This window comes from Schistocerca piceifrons, chromosome 7 (assembly GCF_021461385.2).
Source record: "Schistocerca piceifrons isolate TAMUIC-IGC-003096 chromosome 7, iqSchPice1.1, whole genome shotgun sequence".
Lineage (NCBI taxonomy): Eukaryota > Metazoa > Arthropoda > Insecta > Orthoptera > Acrididae > Schistocerca > Schistocerca piceifrons.
The window spans coordinates 270,892,864-270,915,304 of NC_060144.1; the positions used below are offsets into that span (position 1 = coordinate 270,892,864).

The following is a 22,441-nucleotide window of genomic DNA, read 5'->3' on the forward strand; positions in this document are numbered from 1 at the left end:
CCTACACTGGCCGTACACCACGGGTGATCATCGAGGGGACACTGAATAGTGCACGGTACATCCAAACCGTCATCGAACCCATCGTTCTACCATTCCTAGACCGGCAAGGGAACTTGCTGTTCCAACAGGACAATGCACGTCCGCATGTATCCCGTGCCACCCAACGTGCTCTAGAAGGTGTAAGTCAACTACCCTGGCCAGCAAGATCTCCGGATCTGTCCCCCATTGAGCATGTTTGGGACTGGATGAAGCGTCGTCTCACGCGGTCTGCACGTCCAGCACGAACGCTGGTCCAACTGAGGCGCCAGGTGGAAATGGCATGGCAAGCCGTTCCACAGGACTACATCCAGCATCTCTACGATCATCTCAATGGGAGAATAGCAGCCTGCATTGCTGCGAAAGGTGGATATACACTGTACTAGTGCCGACATTGTGCATGCTCTGTTGCCTGTGTCTGTGTGCCTGTGGTTCTGTCAGTGTGATGTATCTGACCCCAGGAATGTGTCAATAAAGTTTCCCCTTCCTGGGACAATGAATTCACGGTGTTCTTATTTTAATTTCCAGGAGTGTAATTGATAAGTGTGATCTACACTAAAATGAACAAGAAATGTGTCAGTGATGGTCACTTAATACTAATACAAAATTTGTTAAACACTTTCTTTATAGGATTGGGTGCGAAGTCAGCTGCAAAGAATCACAAACACAGCAAGTGTCTACTCTAACCTAGTTCTTTCTTCTGAGAGCATCACACAAGAGACAGGGGCATGTCACATGGTCACACATTAGGGCATGGTTCACTTCACTTGGAATACCATGTGGATGCGTAGTGTGTGTCTGTGGTTGGGGGGGGGGGGGGGGGGGGCATTGGCTGCAACTTCTGTCAGTCCAGATCATTGGTTGGCATGAGGTTCCTCCTGGACCATGGCTGTCACTGGCAGTGTTAGCAGTTGCACATCTCTGTCCACCACTTCTTGAGAGCTGGCAGAGTCCAGGACAACTATCTGGTAGCCATTTCCTATGGCACATGGAGGCTTGTTTGGCAGGATGCTCCTGTGGTGTCAAATCATTTGTACAGAGACAGAGAGTTGATGACGACTCATGCAAGAGCAAAAACTGGTTGAACTTGTTAGAGTTGTGCACCCTATCTAAAGGTCTGTGATAGAAAACAATTTGCTGATTTGACTGTCCCACGTGAGCAATAGCATGGGTGTAGTCTCTTAGAGACAGAAATGTGGGCATCTGCAATCAGAAATCACAGAACTGCAAGGCTATAGACTGGCTGATTGAGTGCTCCCCTAGAGAGAGAGAAAGAATTCATTTCCATTAGCTGGTACTGCGCACCGTGGAATTTGAATCCACACCAGACGTCATGGACGTCAAAGACCCATAGAGGTCTCTGCACCATTGTGCCATAAGCTGTGGCGGCACGCGCCTCCTGGCCCGTTTTTAGTGTGAGGGTGATGCTGAAGTCCGCCCCTTGCCTTACTCCCTTCTCTCTGGACCACCCCTTGGTTGTGGCAGCTGATGTGTCGGCATACGGCATTGGGGTCGTCCTCGCGCACCGGGATGCCGATGGCTTCGAACAGCCCATTGCTTATGCCTCTAAGACGTTGACCCCAGCACAACGGAACTACTCCCAGATTGAAAAGGAGGCCCTGGTGATCGTGTTTGCTGTCCAAAAATTTCACACCTATCTCTTTGGGGCAAAGTTCACTCTCCTGATGGACCATAAACCCTTGGTTACACTTTTTGGACCCCAATCTCACCTTCCCGAGTGGACGGCTCAATGTCTCCAGTGCTGGACATTGTTTTCATGTAATTACACTTACACCATCCGGTATAAGCCCAATGCCCACCATGCTAATGTGGACGCTTTGTCACGTCTCCCAGCAGGCCCCAATCCTGCCTTTGACCAAGAGGAGGTCCTCTGCTTTTACATTGATTCTGCCCACCAGGATGCGCTGGACAGTCTGCCTCTTATGGCTGCTCACATTGGTGCGGCTACCCGTTGCGACCCTGTCTTGCGGCCGGTTCTCAACTACGTGGTCCATGGGTGGCCATCCTATGTTACTCGTTGGATGCAGTCCGATTTCAGCCCCTGGCGCCACCTGTCCCACAGGCTCTCCGTGGTCGATGATGTCCTTCTGTTGGCCACGGAGTCAGATGCCCACTGGGTGGTCATCCCTCTGGAATTGCAGTTTCAGTTGCTCAGTTTGTTACACCGCGGGCACTGGGGTATGTCCCGTACAAAAGTTTTGGCTTGCCAGCATGTGTATTGGCCCAGCATCGATGGTGATATTGAGCGCCTGGTCCGTAGGTGCACTGTCTGTGTGCATCACCAGGCAAGCCCCCCTCAGTTGTTTGCACCCTGGCCTGTGCCTCGCCGGCCCTGGGATTGCATCCATATCGATTTTGCGGGCCCGTTTTTGGGTTCCATGTGGTTACTCATCTTTGATGCCTACTCCAAATACCCATATGTTCTCCATATGGCATCCACCACCACGGAGGCTACACTCACAGCCCTGGCCCAGGTTCTCACCATTGAGGGCCTGCCCCACATGTTGGTCTCCGATAATGGTCCCCAATTCACGGCGTCCTCCTTCCATGACTTCTGTCAGGCCAAAGGTTTCAAACATATCCGTAGCCCCCCCCCCCCCCCCCCCCCCCTCTCTTTCCACCCTTCGTTTAATGGCACAGCGGAGAGGCTTGTCCGCACTTTTAAACACCAGTTGACTAAGGCAGTCGACACATCTCCAACCACGTCGGCCCTCACCCTGTTTTTGAGCACCTATCGCACTACGCCAAGGGACACAGTCAGGCAGAGCTCCTTCATGGGCAACAGCCACAGACCCTGCTCCATTTGCTGATGCCATCCTCCTCCCAACCCCACTCCCAGTCCTTGCAGCGGTATGCCCCTGGCACGGCTGTGTGGGCCCGTGAGAATGGGCGCAAGGCGGGTTGGACACCCACCACGGTCATGGAAGTGGTCCTCGAGTCACCGTACCAGCCCCCGGTTGCCGTCTCCCCGCGTTCCTGCTGCTGGCCCTCTCCGCCTCCAGGCGGATCGGCGGCAGCTCCCTCCCCCGCCCTGGACTCTGGATCGGCTGTCATGGATACCTCGGGCATCCCTTCCTCCCCGCCAATTACGGTTGATACGCCCACTTCCTCTTCCCACTGCCACCCACCTCAGCACCGTCCAGGGCATTTCCACCTCTACGCGCAAGTATCAGGGGGGAGGGATCTGGTACCGCACGCCACAGAATTTGAATCTGCGCCAGACTTCATGGACGTCGAAGACTCATAGAGGTCTCTGCACCATTGCGCCGTAAGCTGTGGCGGCACACGCCTCCTGGTCCACTTTTAGTGTGAGGGTGCCACAGTGGAACACGTGGTTCCAGTGGCCAATAGCAGCACCCCCGATAGCGTACCGTATTTACTCAAATCTAAGCCGCACTCTAATCTAAGCCACACCTGAAAAATGCGACTCGAAATCAAGGAAAAAAAAATTTCCCGAATCTAAGCCGCACCTAAAATTTGAGACTCGAAATTCAATGGGAGAGGAAAGTCTTAGGCCGCACCTCCAAATCGAAACAATGTTGGTCCATTGTAATATGAGACACAATTTAGGTCTAATGAATGACCATACAGCTACAGTAGTTTGGTTTGGGTCGTAAGCTTAGCAGCTAAGCTTTACCAGGTAGCCATTGCTATGCGTCAGGCACTCCGTCCGTATTTATATGGGTACCCTTCCTTTTTCACGTGCTTCGTCTGGTTTCAATAGATTGCTTATTTTTCTTTGATCTGATAAGTGCCATTCTCTTTGTTATAGGTGTTTACGTCACTATAAGCTGAAAATGCATTACTGTACTGTGTCATGCAATGTTTGTCGCATTCTGATAATGGAATGCTTTCGGCCTGTCGCGGCTTGTGGCATGGCTTGCTTTTGTGCGCGCTGCCGCCACTTACAATTAAAAAAAAAGAGAGGAATCGTCTCATTAGTGAAATAATGGCAAGAGACTGCTATTTGTTGTTACTTACACTGCTGCTTTCTTTGATAATGATCAACAAGAACCAAATAATAGCCTGCGTATGATAAAAAATGTTCCGAACGAGAGTTTAGCGAAAATTTTTCTCCATTTGAAAATCTTTGCAGATGCCTTTTTAGTACATTACATTCTGCACAGAAATTAGAGTCATCTTAGATTTAAAAATCTAGTCAGTTGCCGTGTTTCATTTCTGACTGTATCCCTATTAGGCATAAGAATAATACGAATATAAACATGACATGATATGTATATTCTTCCGCGTTTGCTGTTGTCTCACTCTACTTTCATAGTTTATTAGGCAGACAGGATTTAAATGAGATAGCAGCAAACACGAAAGAATACACGGCAAAATGTTTATATTCGTATTATTCTTATGGTGAAGAGAATACTGCGTGTGATTCACAATTCATAAAAGTTCCTATCAGCAACCATCTCTTCTCACAGGTAGGAAAAAATTCAGAACGGAAGAGTTGGCCATATTGGCAAACATCCCAGTCTTGCCAGTCGGATTTTCGTAGTACATTGAAATGCTGCTACATTCTAAGATGAACAATACGGGATTTGTATTTACTTCGTTGGATAATGTACGAAAATGCAGTGGTCGAAAATCGGGACGGAGAAAAAAGCTCGTCTTCCACCTCTTTTTTTTTTTTAATGACACAGAGGTTTTGGCGTCAGTATTTATCTTTGTGCCTGCAAAGCATGCCTGTGTAGCGCTACATATATTCGACGGCAGAAATTAGTTGTGGCAGCACCTATCAACATTTTTCAGAACTTCCGCTTACTTTGCTCTCGATTCTAAGCCACAGGCGGGTTTTTGGATTACTAAAACAGGAAAAAAAAGTGCGTCTTAAATTCGAGTAAATATGGTACTTAAGTGCCTGCCTCTCGCTCGGCCAGCCAGTCAAATCTCATGTACGTCTGTTGACACCTCGTGTCGCGTTAGACAGCTTACTTCCTTGTTCTGTGCACGAGTGGACGTGTTTGTTTCCTTGTGACTCCATTGTTCAATCTTGTTGTATTTGTTCTGTCCTTCGTTAGTCATGTCCGTCCTCTCCTGTTGTGTTGTTGTTCGTGGGTCCCGCCACGCTTTCCGTCATTGCTACCCCACAACCGCAGTTACATCATTTATTATGTTGCCATGCAAAATATTGGGTCATTTTGTCCTTGACACCGTGTGACAGGTCAGGGAGGCATGGTACAGCTACAGACTCTCCATAAACATATTTTCTGGCTCATGAGTGTGTCTCCCAACACAAGTTATTGGTCTTTGGCTTTAGAAGGGGCAACTGCCACAGGTTGGCGCAGGTAGGTAAAGAGCCCCATCCTCTGTCTGCCATGCACAACCCCGTGTCCATTGACCCAGATTAGCATTTTCTACAGTTTCTGGTACAACCACTCCATAAGTCATCCACATTGGTCCCTTATGTGTATATCTCTGCACTTTACTAATGTAGCAAGTAACAAACAAGACAAGGCTGGACTCACACAATTCAAGTTTACAACGTATTTGGTGTAAACAAAAATACATTAGGCATACCTGATACTAATCCTGTTCTTGCACTAAACCTGTGCTGTGGTACTATTCTAAATATAACATGTATACTTTCACATCCATATGGTTCACACACAACTTGTAAGATTAGTAACATTAATGTTAATCAGACTAACTACTCCACCACCTACAGTGTTAGTGAAGTACATGCAGTTTTACCCTGCTAATAGAGTAACAGCTCCCCCCATAAATGTCATACAGGAAAAGTGTCTGGCAATGAAAGGAAACATGTAAATTGTACCGTGATGCTCTTGATATACAGTGATTCCAACATTTTGGTCCTTTGACTACACAACCAATGTTCTTGATCACTCATGTGGCTGGTTTCTTGTATAATTACACATTTGACGGTTAATTACAGCAATTCGGATTATAAGTGGAGTTAACAGGAATCATTCATGCAGAAATCTTTTTAAAACACACAAAATATTAACAATGACCTCACAATATATCCTATCCCTTATGTGCTTTTCACCTAAGAACCTATACATGAACAAAACCAATACTTCTTATCATGACCGTGACACACGAACATATAAATGAACAAGGCACAAAGAATAAACATTTTTATTCAATATTAAATAGACAGACACATAACTTTAGATGAGTATACTCACATTCTTTTGATTGTTGTCTTTTCTTTAATATGTTCCATTCTGTACGGTTATGGTTATGATTGCTGACAATCCTTTCTATTTTTCCAAATTTGCTACCTAATCATCTTGTCTTCTTTTCATAAAGTTACAGGGAAGAAACCTATGTAAAACACAAATTCGGAACATTATTAGTAAGTTCTTAATCTAAGCAGTCACACCAAACGTAGACTGTACCTGACAGCCAAGCACACCTTGATGTTGTCTTATTTCTCTCGTAGGTCAAGTATACTCACTTACAATGCTGCACACTGTGTCCTAAATCTGAAATGAAACTCTGTCAATAATATAAGTTAAACCTGCACTCTCAAGATATGGGTCCATGAAATGGTGGTGTGAATTAGTCCCAGAATACATAATTTGTCATCCTAAGAAGGCATTACTGGCACAGGTGACAACAACATAAACAACAAAGGCTTGCACTGTTTACAGTCTTCCTCTCGACTAGTCAAAACAATAACTTTATGAGAAATGTAAATCTAAACTGGGAATCAGATGGTTCTCCCTTTGTCACAACCACTCAACAGATGTCTCACAATTCCTGTCGTACCCGCAGTAATGAAAATAAAAATGTCAGACAGTACATCTTCTCATCTTCATCACTCTTTATAATCCAGAACTTTCCTTTCCATCCTTCCACGTGAGTGTTTCTAAGAGGTGACATAAAATCAGGCCCCAGCGTTTCACAATGCAATACACAACACAATACCTATGTACAAAATTTGAAGGAGCACACATACCCCTATTAAATTAACAGAAAATTCCTGGAATACAACATGACACAATTATCATCTGCTTAACAGAAATACAAATTAAACTATTGTTTCCTGTGGCCTAGTCAGCTATTCAATTCAGTGAATGATTTCATGTGGCTGTTTTGCTGGTATCTGAGTGATCTGTCCCGCAGTTACTTCTGTCATTGTTGCCTACCATTTCATGGCATTGATTGCTGTGTGGGTTGGGTGGCCGAATCTCAGCTGCATCCTCTTGTGCTGTATTTGGATCTGAACTAAATCTGTTCTGTCCAAATTGTCACATTTTATGCCTTCTGTTGTGATAGTGGTTGTTCCAGCATTCTTTCTGATATGGATAGCTGTGTTGTCTGCTGTCACCAGTTGTCCTGTCTCTGTTTGCTTGCCGATTATCCCTGATATTATTCCTCCTCTGCCGGATGTTGTCATAGTAATCAGGCCACATCTGCATTTCATAGTGCTCTGCTTGTCATATGTGAACTAACCAGAGCCTCAAAAAGTTTAACTGGGCTCTTGAATCTTGAGGTGACCAGATCCTTACTGGACATAATCTGATGCTCAATTCATCATTATTCAATACGGGTGTTGCAGCAATCGTACACTTTCTTCATGTGACACTGCCCCTGCTGGGCCCACAGGTGAAATCTGATTTGCATTCAAGTGGCCACTGTGGGGGGTAGTGACACGTTGAATTTCCAAATAAACATCTTTGGATGCAATGTGTTATCACTATCTCTATAGTTTTGGGACTTCCACACTGACACGAAGCATTTGAAGTCAAACCCATCATCTGCTTGTCCATACAATTTTGATTCTGTGAGACTGTTCCGAACTGATTCGGCTCTCAAATAGCAGTGTTGCTCACTAGCAGACTCACTACATTGCTCACCAGATCATTGGTTCTGTGCTGTGGTACTCAGTTATGTATATCATTCGGTTTGCCCTCCTTCTAACATCTGCTCTACTCTTCCCTTGTCTTTGAGTAAGAATGTGTTCTTCATTTTGTATATTGGTTTACCATAATGATTTTTTCGCTGCTTACGCATGGTATAAGATACTTTGCTGCACTGCGTTTGTGATAAAATATTGATCATATCTTTGTGTATATGACAATGAATTTGGCTGCTTTGCTTTTCTGGTGAATGTATGTATATCATGCTGCATATAGTTTTAGGAGAGCTTGCTTAGAAGAAGCATTTACTGTTAGAGGCTATAAATAATGCAAATTCTGAGACATAGAATTATCAAAAAAATGGATGCAGAAAGAGAATAAGTTGAAAACGGACGCATCTAGAAAAGAGAAAGAAACGTGACTGTAAGTGGAAATATGAAAATAGGCAGGTTGAATGATGATTATATTATGTGATTATAATGATGTTACCTCTTCTTTTATCAAGTCTTGAACCTGACCTCTTAACTGCTCAATATTTTGCAACATTTTCTTGTTTATCTTGTGTGCCTTCTCTGCTTTCTTATCTGCTGCCATTGCTAACAGTTTTGCCTCCCGTACTTCCTTCAAGGCTCATACAGCTAATGTTTGGATCCTTTTACTTTCATCTTTCACTTCTGTTCTAATTTTCTTGATCACTTCCTGTGCCCACTTTTCCACATCGTCTTTGCTTTTTTCATATAAATTCTTGTTCTCTCTTCGCTGCCATGTCTTCCATTTTCCTTTCCCTCTTCATTGCCCTGTCTTCTATTTTATTTTAGAAGGTTAATAGATGTTGCTCATCCTGCTTGACTTCTGCCCTATTGTTACAGAAGGGCGTATGCGAGCACCGTCGCAAGACAGGTCGACTAGGTGTGATGGATCTGACTCTGTTCTGAGCCTTGCAGTCAACTATGTTTGCTGCACATTCACTGTGTCGTGACTTGACATCATCTTTGCCTTCATTCCCACTATCATTACTGTGGTGTACATCTACCTCAAACTAGATGTGATCCCAATCGATTTTGTGGTCATCCATCTGATTTGAGTTTGGTTGTTCCACAGGAACTGATCCTCCCCCTTGTTTGAAAAATCTTCTGCTTTGCTGAGCTCCAGGATCTCAATCTTGTCAGTTTCAGCAAAATCTATCTGTACCTAAGGGTTACTTCATGTGATCATACATAGCAGAACACCAATTTACGCAAAATTTTAAACTTCGCGGCATAAGAAAGGTGCTTTGCTGAAGACTAACACACCTATAAATTCCTAATCACAACATTTTAATTATGAACAAAGAAATAAAAGCAAAAAGAAGTCTTCTGAAGTTCCAACACTTGTTGACACAGCAGAAAAACAAACAAATCTGGGACAAAACCCACAACACCAAAAATATGAGCACAAATGACTTTCATGTTGACAGAAAAAACTTGCATCTGATACAAAAGGGAGTATACTACTCAAGCATAAAGGTGTTTAATGCACTCCCGTCTGACAAAAAAAATCTTACCACTGAAATGCCAAAATTTAAGAGTAAATTGAAGGAATATCTTCTTGAAAAAGCGTTTTACTCTCTTAATCAAGTCTTTAACGTAACATTGTAACTTAGATGTAATACTTTACTTCTAATATTTGCTATTGCCACTTTGTAACTTAATACATCTCACATGTAATTTATTATTTTAACGTTTTATACCCCTGTTTTACCATAGAAAATGCATAAGCCTGTAACTATTAACATACTTTGTTTCTTATACACCAATTGCAATTTACATTTGTTAGCATATACTAGCATATACTGACTGTGTTAATTTATATTGTGACTCATTCCACATCCATGCAATTCTTTTGTATACCGGATCTACGGAACACAAATAAATAAATAAATAAACTATGCAGTGGTTGGTTGTCCAAACTAAAACGGAAGGAACATATCTTCTTAAATGGAATTTAACAGCAATGTGGCATTGATGTACCCTTATATGCCCACCAACCTCTTGTCATTTCAATGGACATGAAGATGTTGGTCAGCACAAGATTTCCACCTGCCCGGAATCTGCAGATCGCTGTAAGTCGTTGACATGATGGTCTACTGCAGAACACCAGAATAATCATCCCCTCTGTGATCGAGCTTGTGAACTCACCTCTAAGATGACCATTTCCAGTGTCCCTGATTGTGTGTCCCTGCACCCAACTCCTCAGTTTGTTTCGAAATGGCAGCAAGCACCATTGGGGCAAAATGTTATTTACTTCTGTCCAGTGGTATGAAACTGCAATGTTAAATAATTTCCCACCATGGAATATATCAAGTAGAGGGACAACAGGGCACGTTCTCCTCTCAAAGTTTGTTGAGGAAATTACTGTCTGATGTCTTTTACACTATGGTATTATGTACAAGCGATTTTCATTTATACAAGTGGCTATTTACATGCTTCGCAAAAGGGGATATTTATATTCGAGGAATGAAGGAATATAAATTAAGTCTTTAACATACTGCAAAAAATAGGATTGAGCCCTGCTTACGACATGAGTTTTCTTTCCAGTTGCAAAAAGGTAAGTCAAAATGACAACCACAGTTCAAACATGCACTCTTACAACTCACAAAAAGTTTGATAAAGAATGAACTGCATACTGACAGAATTTGAATACATGAATATTGAAAGTGGGATGCAGTGAGCAACTATGCACTTAGTTTTAAGTTGGTATTTAATTGTCCTTCCAGTGAATGATGCAGAGTCATGTACTGGGTAAAATAGGGAACACAATAGTTTGGTACCAAAGAATAAGGGTGGTACCAAAAATAAATAATTATATGTATAAAAATGTATATGAGTATGATAGTGTGAGTGTGTGTATGAAAAAACTACAGTACGCCAGATATATATGAAAAGGTTGAACTTAGGTCTTGTGCTACAAAATAAAAAGGGGTCAGACCAAACAATATAAGTCCATGTGACTGAGAAGAGCACCAAGCAAGAGTTATTACAGTATATTTGCACTTTAACATTAGTTGTCACAACATTGTTTCACACTTATTCAATGGCAAAATTCTTATAGAGACATATTCATGCACATCAGAATATACAGGACTGATATCCTGTAGCAAAGGAAGTATAAGTCACAAACACTGAAGTACACTGCTTGCAGTTGATGATGACACTTGTATACACAAAATGAGTGAGTTAACACGAGTAGATAGTAATGAAATGGTGTGCTCATTAGTTCTCCCGTAATGAGTGAAGGATTGCAGTAGTAGTGTAAAAATGAACGGTGCTTTCTATCCGTAACATTTCCTGTAGACCAGTAGACACATCTTGGAAAACTTGTCAGAGATGTGGCGAAGTGTAGTTATGTAGGCTTATTGCGATTTTATGTTATGAAGTTTTCCTTCCTACTCATCTGTTACAATGGACACTCATGTCAGGTGCGGTGTATGAACACAAAACTTGTGTGTATCATGTGATAATGTTGTATGCAAATATTTTGTCAATACAGGAAAATGAGATTGAAAAAAATGACAGTCTATGTAATGTTAAAGTAAGATGAGACCATGAATACAGATTGCTCACAGGTAAACATTCAAAAGGGCAACGCCCAAGAGCAAAATGGATAAAAATGATAATGTAAAAACTAAAAGATGGTAAGTGACATAAAATCACAAGATATGGACATAATATTAACTTTATTGTGTGTATAATTTCTGTACAGTGTTTATGTAAATTTTTGTGTAATATTAATGTAAAGAAATGTAAATGGTAGATGAAAATGTATATGTATGGAGTAAGAAATATGAACACCCAGCATGTCAATATATTTTAAAATGTAAACAGTCAGGTTATTGTCACTATGATGGACTGTAGAAACTGTGACACAATATGAAGCTGAATATGTTCTGCAGGACTGCATATGTCAACTAATGACTGTAAATGTGCTATGAACATTTTGTGAAGGTTTGAAACCCATAATTCTGTGTGTTCTTGTGAAAGAAACGTGTGCTAGTTCTGGGCTGTAATGAACATTTGTATCCTCGGTGAACTCGGATATTGACAAGGCATTCTACCACCGAAAGGGTATGGAAACAAATAAAGGCATTCGAGACTTACCTTGAACCCATTCAAGTGTCTTCGGGATGCTGATAGTGTGAGCCTGGTTCAACCACTGAAACATTTGGATTACAACAGGAACAATTAGCTGGGTCGTCAATAATGGACCACTTCACCACAACATCAATGATTCCACTATGCGCAAGTCTCACGCCATGTTGCAGCAATAAGATGTATACTTTTTATTGATTTTGGGTAAACAAGTGAAACTGTAGCACTCATGGACAGCTCAACTTAACTGTAGCGTTAACAAACTCAAGTGTGCAGGATGCATCATGTCAGATGCGCGTCGCTGGACAATGCCGCAATAGCAGTGGCTACATTCCAATAATCAAACTACAGACTCTGAATTCAAATGCTCCAGTTGGCACAACCTTTAAAAAGTTTTTGTGGATAGTAGTAATAATTTGTAGAATATTCATTAAACACAATTAGATATATATGTTATGCAATGACACATTCTGGGAGTAAACAAGGTAAACTTGGCCACAAATAGAGGTCTCAGCACCCTGAAAGGTCAAGAGTTTAAAGTACAGAAAAGATGCAAAAGGTGTAATGTACCACCACTGTACACTTATGTCCAGTGATAAGGATCATGCCAGTATGCAGTGGGGATGGGGTGGGGGACAGTTGTATCGGTTGATGTTTTAGGGAAGTATCATTGTCTCAGTAAGATAGTTAAAGGTTAAACTATCAGGATTTTTATGTGTCTCATTTTTCTTTTTTTTCTGCAGTTTTTTCAGCTGGTGTGATACAGGCACATGGATTATACTGTATCAGTATTGTTTTAAGTAAAAGTTATGATATGCATAAGTCACAAGTTTTCATTCTACTACTGAGCTATGTCCTAATTTCCTTCTCCCAGTGCAACCAGGACATGTATTTGTAGATGGAGATTTTCATCGATGAAGTGAACGTGAAGAGAGAATAGCTGCTGCAACCATGCCGGTGTTGTTGTACGTGGCTGGGGAGACAAGGTGCAGATAAATATGCATTAACTTAATTACTTCAGATCTGGACAATCCAGATTATCTCTCTCTCCAACCACTATGTTGTCAGGCAGCCAGGCAGTAGTAGCCGACCGCGATAGACACAGCAACAGATAAGTAAACTGCTTTTGTGACATTCATGAGTCCCTGACCAGGAGCGAGTTTCATTATATCATCTGTGTGCTTTAATAGTTTAGTTTCTTGAGTTTCTGTGTGTAAATTTCAAATCTAATAGCCACAGTTATCGGGTTTTCGTTTGCATCAGAAAGTAAACCGCTTTTGTGATATATTACAAATTCCTTATCAGGGGCAAATTATTTAGTTTCACCTGAGTGCTTCGGTAGTTAGGTTCATGAATATCTGCGTATTACTAGACACAGTTCGTGCGTTTTCGTCAGGGTTGACATTACAGTTGCGCAGCACATGCCGATAGTCCGTTTATCTGCATAGTTTGGTTTTCCACGGTCTTTGGTGTGGACAGGAACTGCGATTGTTGTGTGTGGATGCGAGTCGAGTTGGTGACACTTCGCTCTCAGCTTCGGGCTGTGATGGCTTTGGTTACACAGCTTGAGGCTGCAGTTGATGGGCACCACTGTTGTGGTCTAGCCGTGGGGATCCAATGGGCGTCCAGCATGTCAGAGTCCTCCGAATGGTCCTCACTGGTGGCCAACCCAGTTACTGCTCACACTGAGGCTGACCCCTCACCTTTGATCGAGTGGGAGGCTGCCCTGGGGCAAAGCAGGTGGCGAAAGACTTCCCAGGCGGCCACACGTAAGGCCTCCCCGGTTTGTCTGACAAATAGGTTCCAGGTGCCGTCTGTGGCTGACGCTGTCACTGAGCCGGATGCTGTCGCCTGTCCTGTTTCAGTGGAAACCACTCAGCCTGCAAGATCCAGGCAATCACAGAGGGTGGGACTATTGGTAGTTGGGAGCTCCAAAGTTAGGAGTGTTATGGGGACCCTTAGGGCCTTGGCTGACAAGGAGGGTAAGAAAACCAATGTGCACTCCATGTGCATACCAGGTGGAGTCATTCCAGATGTGGAAAGAGTCCTCGTGGATGCCATGAAGAGCACAAGGTGCAGCCAATTGCAGGTGGTTGCTCACATCGGCACCAATGACGTGTGTCGCTTTGGATCAGAAGAGATTCTCTATGGTATCAAGCGGCTAACAGAAGTGGTAAAGGCTGCCAGTTTTGCTTGCAAGGTGAAAGCAGAGCTGACCATTTGCAGCATAGTCAACAGGACCGATTGCGGACCTCTGGTACAGAGCCTAGTGGAGGGTCTGAATCAGAGGCTCAGACGGTTGTGCGACTGTGTAGGTTGCAGATTCCTCGACTTGCGCCAAAGTGTGGTTGGGTTTCGGGTTCCGTTGAATAGGTCAGGTGCCCACTATACGCAGGAGGCAGCTACATGGGTAGCAGGGGCTGTGTGGCATGGACTGGGTGGTTTTTAGGTTAGCGGGTCTCGGGAAAACACAAGATGGGCTTCAATCACAAAGTGTGCAGGTTGAACACAGGAAGAACATAGATGCAGGAACCATTGGTATAACAGTTGTAAATTGTCGTAGCTGTGTTGGGAAAGTACCAGAGCTCCAAGGACTAATAGAAAGCACTGATGCTCAAATCGTTATAGGCACTGAAAGCTGGCTAAAGCCAGATATAAGCTCAGCCGAAATTTTTGCGAAGAACGTAATGGTGTTCCGAAAAGATAGGCTAAACACAGTTGGCGGTGGCGTGTTTGTTGTTGTTAGAAGTAGTTTAACTTGTCACGAAATTGAAGTAGATACTTCCTGTGAGTTAGTATGGGTAGAGGTCATTGTTGGCAACTGGAGTAAAATAATACCTGGAGCCTTTTACCGACCTCCCAGTTCAGATGATACAGTTGCTGAAAGGTTCAAAGAAAGCTTGAGTTTGATTTCAAACACGTACCCGACTCATATGATAACAGTTGGTGGTGACTTTGATTTATCCTCGATATGTTGGCAAAAATACATGTTTAATTCTGGAGGTACACATAAAATATCATCCAAAATTATGCTAAACGCATTCTCTGACAATTATTTCGAGCAGTTAGTTCATGAGCCCACGCAAATAGTACATGAATGTGAAAACACACTTGACCTCTTAGCAACAAATAATCCTGAGTTAGTAACCGGCATCAAAACCAATATAGGGATTAGTGAACACAGGGTTGTCATAGCAAGACTGAATATTGTAATCCCCAAATCCTCGAAAAATACAACTATTCAAAAAAGCAGATAAAAATTCACTTGGTGCCTTCCTGAGAGACAATCTCCACTCATTGCAAATTAATAATATAAGTACAGACCAGATGTGGCTTAGATTCAAAGAAATAGTATCGGCAGCAATTGAGAGGTTTATACCAAATAAACTAACAAACGATGGAGCTGGTCCTCCTTGGTACACAAAAGGGTTAGAACACTGTTGCAGAAACAACGAAACAAACATGACAAATTTAAACAGACGCAAAATCCCCAAGATTGGCGATCCTTTACAGAAGCTCGAAACTCAGCGTAGAGTTCAGTGCGAGACGCCTATAACAGTTTCCACAATGAAACTGTTACACTGAAACTAGTACGCATTCTCACCCCCGATTATACCACAAAACCACACTCTGAAATGATAAGATAGTAGGACACTGGCTGCTGAAGTAGAGGGACTAAGGCTTCATTGACACACTGTGTCTGGCTGGGCTGGGATGATATGTACTGGACCGGCCCATACCCAGCCACTGCCCTGGTGTTCACACTGTGCATCAGGCCTGGAGGACGGAAAGGGGAAAATCCACATCGCAGTGTTCACGTTGTAAAAGCTCTTCACAGTCTGTAAGATTTTGCCGCTTTGTTTTATGCTCTTGTATTTTCCTTATAAGCTTTATTTTCCTTGTGAAAATAGAAAATGCCTACTTCTTGTTCTGCCTGATTTTTTTTCTTAGTTCCATAACATTTCTCAGTCGATCCTGGAAAAGGTACAGGGTTAAAAAATCTGATTTTGTACACATTTACCATTTACTTTTATATACCTCATAACAGTCGTTGTGAAGTGATGGCATTTTTCAACCATGTGCACTTGATTTACAAATCTTGTAGTGAAAAAGTTTGATAGCAAGTAACTTACCTTTAGATATGTTGTAGACTATACATAATTGGGAGTGAAATATAGCCAGAAGTATGAAAGTTTTTGAAATGATTGTGACAGTGATACCTGTCTCCATTCACAAATATATACTAGGTATTGAAGGGTGTCAATGCCACGATCGCATGCCTATGGAGTTCATGCAGATTTAGCTTGGTGATCATTTCAGGCCTAGAGTTGGTTGCTTGCGTTATTTTAATAATCCATGCCAAAAAAAACCAAATACAAATATTTCCCTCAGACATCCAATTATACTGGACAGTCTACTACTATGGTTTTGCAGTGGTACCTTATATCATGAAAGTCAAACAATTGTTTGTTGTCCACATCCTACAATTAATAAGGTAGAAGAGAAGAATAAATTAATAAGGTAGAAGAGAAGAATAAATTAATTTAAGAATGAGACTTTGCTGTGGATGGACTGTAATAAAAGCTTGCAACATTCTACTTAATCCCTATTTAGCTGGAAATGAAAAATGGCAAATGCTGAAAAATATAGTTACATTTACAGATTTTAATCTAAGTTTGACTAACACCCAAAATGTTCACTTTTGACATTTTCACTTTTGTAGTTTTGGGGAAGTGTAATACAGTACCACTGGTGTAATTAATTATATGCTTTATATTGACCCTGTCTCCACTTTCAAAGAACTAAGCATAGCTCTTACAAATAGTACTTATTTTAGGAAATTAATGTAATGAAACCATGGCTAAATGGAACTGTGTTTCAATGGACATTTTTCTAGATCATTCGATGAAAAAGTTGTTAAGTTCTCTTTGTGTCTAAGGTGCTTCCATTTTGGTTTTTCTACTTTAACTGAAAGAAAAATGCACAGATTCAGTGCAGTCCAACGTACTTCAGGACAGGTAAATGAATTACTGCTGACTAATGTGTTGGATCCTCATGCAGTTCAAACCACTTTAAAGAATGATATCTGTGTGTCACTGTCTGTTTCCATTTCCATGTAGTTCTTTCCCCACCTAGTGGGCTAGTCCCCATCGGCAAGAGATTCTCACTCTTTCACAGCTGAAGGTCAAATATAACACAGGTGCAGCCAGAAGTGTTTCACCACTATCCAATTAGAGCCATCTTATATAACATTGATTTCATTGTTCTGTTGGTTTTGTTTTCAAAGAAATGAATAGTTATGGACTCACCCCATGAATAATGACTGATGTTTAGCAGAGCTTTCCTCTTACATGAAGAACTGAAACACTTTCTTGAAAAACTTTTATTCCTATTCTCCATACCAACAGGCCTCAGAAGGTCCAATGGTGTCATCCACAGCCGATATGTAGCACTGCATGCAGATGTAGAGGGGCACGTGGTCAGTACACCGCTCTCCTGGCCATTGTCAGTTTTCATTACTGGAGACACTGCTTCTCAATCAAGTAGTTCCTCAACTGGCCTCACAGCAGGCACAGACAGTCACCTGTCCAGGTGTTAGCCAAGCCCAGTAGCGGTGAACACCACAGTTTTATATTGTATTTATTGGTCCTGTTGTCTACAAAAGTGTCTTTTGCGTAAGACATTGGACAAGTTTATTTATGAGTACACTATTGAGAGATATTTCTAGGCATACTCATTTACACTTACAATAAAACAATGTATGCATTAAGTATTTATATAACACACTTCATAAATTTAAATATTCTTTAATAGAGCAAAAGCAGTGATGCTGTAAATATGACTTTAGAGATTTCCCGAAGGTTTTTACCTCAGTAATAGTTTTTATGTTTTCAGAAAGCTTGTTATAATGTTTAACTTCTATGTGGAAAGTAGCGTTTTGGCACAGAGATGTGTTGATTTAGGTTATAAGTAAATTTTTGTTTTTTCTGCCAAAATGATCATGTATACCGCAGTTTGCTTACAGTCTGCAGTTCTTACCTATTACATTTATTTTTATTAATATAATATATACACATGGTAATTAAATAATACCAGATACTTTAAACAGAGGTTTGCAAGAGTCTATAGGTTTGCAAATATGGTTCTAATGGCCCTTTTTTGTAGTTTGAAAGTGCTATTAGCTGTTTTGGATGTTCGCCAGAAAGTAACTCCATATTTAAGGTGAGAATGGAAGTAGGTGCAGTATGAATTCATTACTGTTTCCTCACTACAGCACGATTTTAGTCGGCAAAGGAGGTAACATGTCTTACTCAGTTCTGCATTAAGGTATTCAGTATGCTTATCCCATTTAACATTGTTCTGCAGCCAAAGTTTTAGAAATTTGGTTTCAGTTCTGTTACTAACTAGTTCATCACTGACAGAGAGCAATGGGACAAACATGTCCTTGTTTGGAGCATTGTGGAATTTTAGTGCAATGCTTTTTTTTAACTATTTAGTACAAGTTGATTACTCTGTGCCCAGCTGTGAAGTTGTTTTGTGACAGTGTTTACTGATTGCTGTAATTGTTCTTTACTGTCTCCTTTTAGTAGAATTGCGGTGTCATCTGCAATTATGATGTTTTAGATGCATCCCCATTTAAGTTGAGATAAACCATTTAAGTTGAGATATGCAGAAGGGATCCCATTACTGATCCTTGGAGTACACCATATTTAATTTGTTTAAGTCTGATAAGTGTTCAGATACAGTTTTTAGGTGGGTATTTGTGTGTTTCATGCACACTGCCTGTTTACGATTGTTCAGGAAGGAACTGATCCAGTTGCTGGACAGACCTCAAATACCGTACTTATCAAGCTTCGACAGCAAATCTTATGGTCCACCATGTCAAAAGCTTTTGAGGTCAACAAATACTCCTATTGATTCCTTAATATGGAATTGATGCACTCATAAACAGCAGTTGTCTCTGACCTCTTATTTATGAATCCCTGTTGTTCGTTGCATAGGATATTGTATTTATTTACAAATTTCATACGTTTGTTATACATAATTTTTTCTAATACTTTTGAAATGCAGGAGGAAATTGTATGAGTCTGAGTTATTCACGTTATCTTTCTTGCCTTTTTTATCTACTGGAATGATTTTAGATGTTTACGATACATCAGGGAACGTATCTGCGTGAAGTGAGCAGTTGCATAAGTGTGTAAGTATTTCAATTAGCTTTGACGCACTCTTCTTCGACATTGTTGCAGGGACACTATCAACGCCAGCAGAGCTATAATTTTCAGTCCTTTTCTTGCATTACCTACTTCATCTTGTGAGACAGAACTGATTTACACTGATCCTCTACAATCACTTATTTTGTACTTGACTGGCTTGGATGCCCTTATGTAAGTCTGATTGTATCATATTATCAGCAACATGGTGAAAAAATATTTAAAAGTGTTCGTACTCATAAGGGGTTTGTCACTTTTTAATTTTTTGTGGTAGTTTTATATTTGGTCTGTGTTCACCAGATTCTTTTTTTGCAACACTACACATAGCCTTTGATTTATTATCTGAATTATAAATGTATTTGTCATTATGCATTATTTTTGCTGCTCTTATTACTTTTCATAGTATTTTGGAGTATTTTTATAGTATATGTGTATTTCATGTGAATAGTTTTTTGATTTACACATTTCATGGATTAGTCTTTTTTTTTCTGGCATGAAACCCTTATTCAAATATTTTTTATTCCAGTCTTTGATCACAATATAAAGCCCTTTGATGATGACCAGTTTCAGTCAGTAATGACCATCTTCAGATCTGTCCCACACTGTGTCCTAATGTGATAAAGCTGTAATGGCATTGTCAGACCATTTTACACCATAATTTAGTTTGACGTGACAATGCTTTGCTGAGAGTATTTATATGTTTTGACAATGCCATTATGGCTTTATCACATTAGAACAGATTTGAAGATGGTCATTACTGGCTGAAATGGGTCATCATCAAATGACTTAATATTGTGATCAAAGATTGGAATAAAAAACATTTGACAGTACTTGGATCTACGTTTCTATTCACAACTATGTCGCAGCTTGTGAAACCCTTATTCCCCTTGTGATCCAGCTGTTTTTTTAGAATTCCCCTTTTTGTTACAGTTTTCAGTGGGAAGGCAGTTTGAAAGTAATGGGTTAGTGTATCAATGAAAATGGTGAATTTTTCATTCATATCATTAGTTTGGTGTACCTGTGACCATTTTTCTTTCTGTAATAAGCTGTTGAAGTAGTTTACATTTTACTGATTATACCTTCTACTTGTGGTTCTTAAAGACATGTTAATAATACTGCCTTTCATTTTTAAGCTTAATATTTGAGCAAGATCATCACTAAATCCTGCATTGAAAATTGTTAGAGAAGTGTTGGGTAGACTTTTCTTGATAAGAAATTGATCTAAAGCTGTTTTACAAGTTTCTGTTACTCAGGTATCAGCTTATGCTTCAGCCATTAAATTATGGATGTTGCAAGGTTCAGAAGGTCTTCTCTGTTTCTACTATTTGTGAGGAAATCAATATTGAAGTCACCACAGATTATCAACTCGCAATCCGTTTTATTTACTTTATTTAGCAATGACTCCATTTTGTTTAAGAAAAGTTCAAAATTTCCAGATGGTGATCTGTAAACTGTAGCTGTAACCAGACTGAACTAAATAATTTTTATAGCTGCAATTTCATAATCCTTTTTGACATTTGTTCTAGTTAAGTCAGGTAGAAAAGTAAAATCTATACTTTCCTTTATGTAAATTGCCACCCCACCCTGTTTGCTGTTTTTACTGCAGTAGTAGGAATACAAAATGAATTTATTTATTTTCTTATTCTGAATTAATTCTGATTTAAACCAGTATTCACATATGCATAACACTGAGTTAGCTTTTAGTTCATCTGTTAACAGTGCATTAATGTCATTGATCTTATTATTCAGGGATTGCATATTATTGTGATAAATTTTCAGATCAGATGTATTCATGACTGGGTAGTTGGGAACAGTGGCAGCTGCTGTGTAAGAGCACAAGAGCAAGTGAACACCCTAACTTTCAACACCTTGAGGATTTATTGGTTATTTTTCTTTGAATGCCGTTAAACGTAATATAGATGCTGCTATCTGAAAAATACAGCACTTAAATCTGCCGTGCTACTGTGGAACTTAGCTTCATTTGTCGCGAGCACACCTTCCTTTGTCATGAGCACACCTTCAGGAGCTTTTGCGCATGCACAACTCACATGACATAATTGCCTTATGGGCCAAATACACAGGGATTTAGTAAACAACATGCACGGTTCACAATCTGCACAGCTATACTCCGTACGTTGAGAGAAGAGTTCTGACAGCTGGCAGCGCAGTTGCCAGTATTTCACATGGACAGGCAGCGAGCCAGTGGTGGGGGGAGCGGGGTGACAGACCTTCCCGTCCCACCCTTCGACCTGCGCCAACACTCAGCACCTTCAGAACCTAACAGTGCCATGTCACTCCAGCGTTCCTGTAGGGGCAGCATTCTGCTGACTGATGTGTTCCTTGGTGGAATATTTTTTCACATGCACTTCCAGTGTTAGTCACCTTACACACACACACACACACACACACACACACACACACACACACACACACACCACACACACATACATAAATATTTTCTTTAACGATGTTGCAGCCATTTGACTGCAACAATTTTTATTTTATTGTTACACGGTTCAGATTTCGCTGTATTTCATGCAAGTCTGATGTCTTTTGACGGCCAAACTTTCAGGAAACATTCCTCACACACAAATAAAGAAAAGATGTTATGTGGACATGTGTCCAGAAACGCTTAATTTCCATGTTAGAGTTCATTTTAGTTTTGTCAGTATGTACAGTACTTCCTCGATTCACCGCCAGTTGGCCCAATTGAAAGAAGGTAATGTTGACTTCGGTGCTTGTGTTGACATGTGACTCATTGCTCTACAGTACTAGCATCAAGCACATCAGTACATAGCATCAACAGGTTAGTGTTCATCACGAACGTGGTTTTGCAGTCAGTGAAATGTTTACAAATGTGGAGTTGGCAGATGCCCATTTGATGTACGGATTAGCACGGGGCAATAGCTGTGGTGCAGTATGTTTGTATCAAGACAGATTTCCAGAACGAAGGTGTCCCGACAGGAAGACATTTGAAGCAATTGATCAGCATCTTAGGGAGCACGGAACATTCCAGCCTATGACTCGCGACTGGGGAAGACCTAGAACGATGAGGACACCTGCAATGGATGAGGCAATTCTTCGTGCAGTTGACGATAACCCTAATGTCAGCGTCAGAGAAGTTGCTGCTGTACAAGGTAACATTGACCACGTCACTGTATGGAAAGTGCTATGGGAGAACCAGTTGTTTCCGTACCATGTACAG

General features: G+C 41.0%; 1 long non-coding RNA gene across 2 annotated transcripts in view; it reads right to left on the reverse strand.

The window, feature by feature from the left end:
* LOC124805117 overlaps window positions 1-22,441 on the reverse strand; it is a 188,482-nt gene that overhangs the window by 89,394 nt on the left and 76,647 nt on the right. For both annotated transcript variants that reach the window (XR_007017396.1, XR_007017397.1), the window contains exons 2-3: window positions 12,035-12,089; window positions 6,219-6,357 (exon numbers count right to left, since the gene is read on the reverse strand). This is a non-coding gene — a long non-coding RNA (uncharacterized LOC124805117). The remainder of the gene's footprint in view (window positions 1-6,218; window positions 6,358-12,034; window positions 12,090-22,441) is intronic.